This window comes from Ctenocephalides felis, unplaced genomic scaffold (assembly GCF_003426905.1).
Source record: "Ctenocephalides felis isolate EL2017-DRISC unplaced genomic scaffold, ASM342690v1 CF-g0.4_SCAFFOLD_01170, whole genome shotgun sequence".
In the NCBI taxonomy this organism is placed as follows: Eukaryota; Metazoa; Arthropoda; class Insecta; order Siphonaptera; family Pulicidae; genus Ctenocephalides; species Ctenocephalides felis.
Genome location: NW_020537324.1, coordinates 8114237 through 8121215, shown reverse-complemented (window position 1 = coordinate 8121215; position 6979 = coordinate 8114237).

The window sequence follows — 6979 nt, the reverse complement described above, 5'->3', positions numbered from 1 at the left end:
TCTGATAATACGAAATGTTATTTTAAATTGCTTCTGCTCTCACGAACTGCACGGTATAATGGTTTTAAAATCTTAGGTAAATAGTGGTAATAATTGATATTGGGCTAACAGATTTTCCTCTATTGCTATCACTAGTATAGTTATAAAATTCTTGTATATGCTGGTTAATTAAAAATATATCCAATTATTTAGTAATCTGGACTCGCTCATAAGAAAGTCCTCGAAAAATGCTGATGTTTAAAAAAAATGTCTATCCAAATTTCATAAGTTTTTATAATAAAACCAAATATTAGTAATCTTCTATTCATATTTTTGATAGTATTTGTCTTGAAGTTTCGAAATGTATATAATTGTGAGAATTTGAATAAAGTTAGCCAACTATTTATTTGTTAATGAAAAATTATAAAATTAATTAATAGAAAAGTAGCTTCAATGATTATTTGAGGTATAAATATTCCAACGAAATCTGACTGCCAAAATAATAAGTGAGACATTGAGCTATATTTCTATCACCATAAAATTTTCATCTAAACTATTATTATATTTTAATTCCAATTTATATTTTTACTACCGAAATATGCTTACGTGAAGCAGGAAACAATCTTTACGCTATACAACTCCAAAATTTGATTTAAAACTTTCAATCGTGATATGCCAAGAAGAAACTTCAAACGATATGAATACAAAAAACTGTACAACTTTTGTAATACATTTTATTCCAATGCACGTCCCATTTCTTATTTTGAATAAAAACTTGCTCGTAAGTTAGATTGATATTTTTGCTTTTTCATTTTCTTACGTCGTGCATAAGGTTTTATCTGATGCATCTGATGGGAAAATGTTGGCATTAGTTAGAATTTTATAATACAAGTTTCATGATATCTAGATATATTTTTTGAGAAATGTAATTCGATTACATTCATAATACTTCCTTGAAGATTGATAATAATGTAATATGAGTCTCTGAATAGGTTCATGAACCATTTTTTTGATATACAATATTGGATTTTTTTCAATATTCAATTTTATGATTATGATTCTTGAAAATTGATATCACTGGTAAGAATGACAAATATTTTTCATTGCTAAAATATTGTGACTGATATAAATAAATATTTCATTGTGTTTTTTATTTACCGATTAATTCGCTTACACGTTTGAATAATTCATTTTCCTCTAGGTAACATATGCCTCAAATTTATTATGATATATTCGAATAATTTTTAACTGAATAATTTAAACAAAATATGATTGAATACTTTCACCATACCATCATATATCAATTTACACATAGCAATCATTTTCAAAAGAGAACAAGCTTTATATTACATCACTTGCAAAAAATTGTCGCGTCACGTTTGTCACGCCTGAATAGCTAATATTGAGTTTCTTTTTTGTTAGAAACGGTTTATTAAATTCACATGTCATGATATACATCTCGTAGCAAATGCGATACAGGACCTCCATAAAAGCTCAATTTTTTGCCAAAGTTTATTTAAACGGGTATACCCATATGACACCCAGAAGGGCTCGAGGTATGTCAATTATTCACAGAAATTCAGGCTGCGGGAATATTAGTCTGGGAAGGCAAAGAGTAAATATAATTATGTATAACTTAATTATATATAATGGGTAAAAGTATTTTTTACCTAAAATTGTCATTCCTCCTAAATGAAAATGAGCATGAATTATTTTGTAATTTATAAGAGCTACAGAGATTGGATAGTTATATAGTTTAATTTTCTTTAATTAAAATTTTTTAAGTACTGGATTTAAAACAATTGTATAAGCTGATTTCAATGAATATTTAAACAAAAGAAATTTACACTAGCTATATTAATTTATTTATCAACCTCGTTATGATTATGTATATTTCAATCATATTATCATAATATTTCAGGTACAATTAACTTGATATTATTCCCCAATCAATGACATGGAATATGATTTATAAATTTATTAAAATAAAATGAATAATTATCCGCTCGAATATTTAACACGTAGAATCACACACTACGCAATAAATCTAAACAATATCCAATAATGTAGGTCACATATTCATGATTCAATTAATTAATAAACTATTTTGAAATTAATGACAACATATCATAAAGTTCATTTATCGGAGTCGATGCGTGAACAGCACGTATAAATAGAATTTAAAAATACACCATGAATTTATTTGCAAGCTGCTGTTGTTGTTTATTGTCATATTTATTTTTACTTTGGCTTTGATGTTTTTTGCGTAGGTTATTGAAAATAAAAAGCGTTGGAAAATAAATATAAAAAAGCTGATATTTGCAGCGCTCTATACGGTTTTGTAAAGGCAGATGGGAATGTGAAATAAGAGATATGAAAGAACAAAGCAGTTGTTTACAAGTTAAAAAGTTTTTCTTATTGATTTTTGTTGCATGATATATAAAAAGGTATAAGAAAATGTCTTTATGCTCAGAATAATTATTGGTCTCGATCTTGTTTCACTTTTAGGCTCAGAATTATGGTGCTGGATACGAATATTCTGAAAGTTTAATATTCGCCCCTTTTTGCGTTCAACTTTATTTTTTTGCGAAAAATTCTACAAAATGAAATGCCTCTCCGACATGTTCGTACAGCATCGGCTGGCACAAAGAAATAACTGCGAAAATGTCATTGAAAATCGCTTTAACAAACTTTTCTAATTAAATAATCATTAGCCGGTCGAGGCTCGGTTCTCTTCCAAACGGTGAACAAGAAAGACGGTGACATTAATTTTTATCAAAGTTTATGAATGATTGCGCATAGGTTTTATTTATCGAAAGTAACGCTGAGGTTTTTTCCACTTTTCGATTCATTAATTACGAAATGTATACGCAAGTTTTTATTCGCCGAAGATCTTACAGAAATGTCGGCTATTGATTTTATACGAATCGAGCTTTTATTTGAATATTTCCCTGGATTAGAAATGAAATGGCAAGTTGAAAATTTGGAAAATATAATAAATTAAAAATATTTTCAAAGATTAATGTATACTCATAACTCCTTACATAGTAACAACTGCTAAAATTGCTTCATTTAAAATTTGATCTTATTATAGAGCTCCTATTCTGAACAAATGCATTTTATTTGAATATAAACGACTACGTGTTCAAACGTAAATGCTGCACCCGACTGCCAACAACAGCGTCATTTGCTCTTTCTGAAAATATCAATACAGCAATTTCCTTTGAGAAATTTTGTGAAATAAACACTTGCAAACGTGCTTCGAGCTTCTGTTCGCGAATTACGCGCATGTAACGGCAAATTGTTTTAACGGGCATCGACCTGACATACGGTTACTTTATGCGACATTGCGTTTACGATTTTGCGACATTCTCGTCTTGGAAGGATCTCTCCACCGCCGACGCGAAGGCGTTCATGCGTCTTTGCGTTCACGTAACATTTAAAGAGGAGCTTATGTAATGGATTTATCGCCTATGTTCCGATGTTTTTAATGGAAATTTTCAAGATATATTTATTTTCGAGTCTAGCAATGTATTTATCGACACTCTTAATAACCTACGATTATAGCATACCTAATAATATTATTAAAAAAGTTATCAATGGCCAGCATTCAATTTGTGGAAACTGTTCATACTTATCCAAAATTTACAAATTGAAACATACTTGATCACTTACTTATAAACTGTTTACGAAGATTGATATATTGATATATATTTGTATAATTTCTTGATCAAAAATAGTTGCTTTTTTATTGGCTTTTGACTTACATCATTTGGCCAGATGCCATTCATACGATCGTTTAATACAAAAACTTATTAAATAATTAACTTATAAATTAATCTTAGCATTATTAATAAACTTAAATCTGTATTTATGCATTTTTATATTATTACTAAAATGACATTTTCTTTCTATAAATTTGTTATTAATGACATTCTTTTGCTTTGGTATCAATTACATTCCCAAAACAGGTGTTCTAAAAATAGTAGTATTGAGATCAAAATGATATTTGAATAAAACATGTAACAGTAAGTATAAGTAATTTAATGATTTTGCACGACATAATAGTTAATTGATTTATTTCATAGTATTCACGAGAATATCGAATTATATTAAAAATATTATTATGCAGAAACAAGTCTATAATTAGGATCCGGAAAAAATTGTTTCCCCATAGCAAATATATAGATGTTTTAGTAATTATTATACGGAAGTCCACATTCGCTTAATGGATTACAAACCATTAATTCCGACAAGATGAATATGTATAATAATTTATTCATATAGTGATTGCGTTGAAAGTATATCACGTTATTACAATTGTTAATTGAAAAAATCAAATTAATACTACTAGCACATCTGATAAAAGTACTCAGTTATTTCAGCTGAGGTCTGAATATAGATCCTTGAATTTTAAGAAATCATCAAATCTAGAAAAAATGGTCATGTTTTTAGGGCATAAAATCCGACTTACATTTACAGATATTATAAGTTTGCGCTGAAAGTATGTCACGTTGTTAAAATCGTTAATTAATAAAATCAAATCAATAATACTTGTACATCTGATAAAAATACTCAGTTATTTCAGCTGAGGTCTGAATATAGATCCTTGAGTTTTAAGAAATCATCAAATCTAGAAAAAATGGTCATGTTTTTAGGGCATAAAATCCGACTTACATTTACAGATATTATAAGTTTGCGCTGAAAGTATGTCACGTTGTTAAAATCGTTAATTAATAAAATCAAATCAATAATACTAGTACATCTTATAAAAATACTCAGTTATTTCAGCTGAGATCTGAATATAGATCCTTGAATTTTAAGAAATCATCAAATCTAGAAATAATGGTCATGTTTTTAGGGCATAAAATCCGACATACATTCACAGATATTATAAGTTTGCGTCAAAGTATATCACGTTGTTAAAATCGTTAGTTAATAAAATCAAATCAATAATACTAGTACATCTGATAAAAGTACTCAGATATTTCAGCTGAGGTCTGAATATAGATCCTTGAATTTTAAGAAATCATCAAATCTAGAAAAAATGGTCATGTTTTTAGGGCATAAAATCCGACATACATTTACAGATATTATAATTTTGTTTCAAAGTTACCATTGAAAATTGCATTGATCAGTTAAAAGTAAAAGTGAAAACTTTATCTTATATATACACTGTAAAAATTTTAACTGACTAGCTAATTCTTAATTATTATTAAGTAAATTATTTACACGTAATGGAAAGTAGGTACAATTCTGTAAAAAAGTGACTTTTACACTTATTTTCAAGCTGAAATTTTAGCACGTTTTTGTTTTTTTTATATTCAAACCTTTCACAAGTCTGCATTTTGTTATCAAATCATCAAATTGTTTATCTGGAATTGCTAATTTTTCTTTAATTATTAAGCACTTTTATCTGTAGAATTCTAATCTATTCCAATCATTATATTATGTCAAAGTTTAGTACCTGTTGGTTCAATCAAAATTAAACCGTGTATACCTCGTCGCACTTTAACATGATATTTCGCATGTAGAGCAAGTAATGATTTCTCATCAATATGCCATTATTATTACCTCGCTTTCGCATGAATACATTTGACAAGATAAAATGTCAGCTGTCCACCGTGTGATTTAAATTCGATATAATGCACAGAACGCGGTGATTTGACAGAGTGTCATTAAAAAAACATCAGAATTCACATTTATCGGGAACGATACTTTGCGCGGATTTTCAAATCCGATACCCCGTCGTGTTAATTACCAACATGGAGGATAAATATGAAACGCGTGTTCATCATATCAGATGTCATTATTCGCAAGGACGTTTGTTTAGGGTTGGCTTTAGGGTTTGGGTTGATTTTCAAGTGACTCTCTTCAACTCCGTATCCGCCATTTACAAATAAGCCACCATTTTATTATTCTCCTCATTTCCAGGCGAATTCATTTTGTTTCATAATACGTCTCACTTCCGCGCGCGACCTGCACAAGGCTTCTCTCTCGTTTTATGGTGATGAATGCTCTGCGAAAATATAATTCGTATTCGCGAAAGGCCGCACCGAGACAATATTCTATTTAACACTAGTACAAACATTAATTAATGATTCAATCTTTTGTATTTTCGGGGCAAAACGCTGAACGGCGCGTCCTGAGCAATGCGAGGATATTTGAACGCCGCGCGGACGTCGGTAATGAAAATTACGCCAAATGAAATTGCGATAATTATTTGAATGTGGCGTTTAAAGTATTTCAATAATGTAAATGGCACAGAAATGGTAAAAATGTGCGTGGTTTAATTAATGAAGGAATATATTTTATATCCGAGGGACAGAAATATGCTGATTGCATGGATTGAAATGGAATTTCAACTCATTCTAGATTTTAATATAACAAATTATTGAAATTTAAAAAAAATGACAATAACTATGTATATGACATTTGATGTACAAAGTCATCATATTCATAATTTATATGAATTACATCGTGATAAAACGTTAAGTTATAGTAATCACAAAAAGTGTCGAAAATGAACATTCAAAAATCTATGTTTTAAAGTCTTCTCAACATTTTGGCACACCTTAGAAAAAATCGATGCATGTGTGTATGTATATCTGCGAATGTTGTATGTATGCGTGTGTTAGGATACAATTTTTCGTCCACGATTTCGAAAGCATGGATCAACCGGTTTGAATAATTCTAAAACCATTCGATTGCTATTGATGAGGGGACGTGCTAATTAGTTTTTGACAAGGTCTAGCTGTTTCGAAGATACTGGGTAAAAATGTAATTAATACTGTGCAGTAATATACATACCTTGATCAGTAAGGAATAAATTCAATAATTTTTGCAATTAATTTGCAATTTACTGTATTAGATCAATCAATAAATTATAACGAATATTATTCGAAAATTTTATGTATGAACTAGTTGGGTGTATGGCATTGTGCCTCAAGGCAAATTGCTGGAACTTCCCGTACCGTAACAAAATGTTCGACAAGTACTG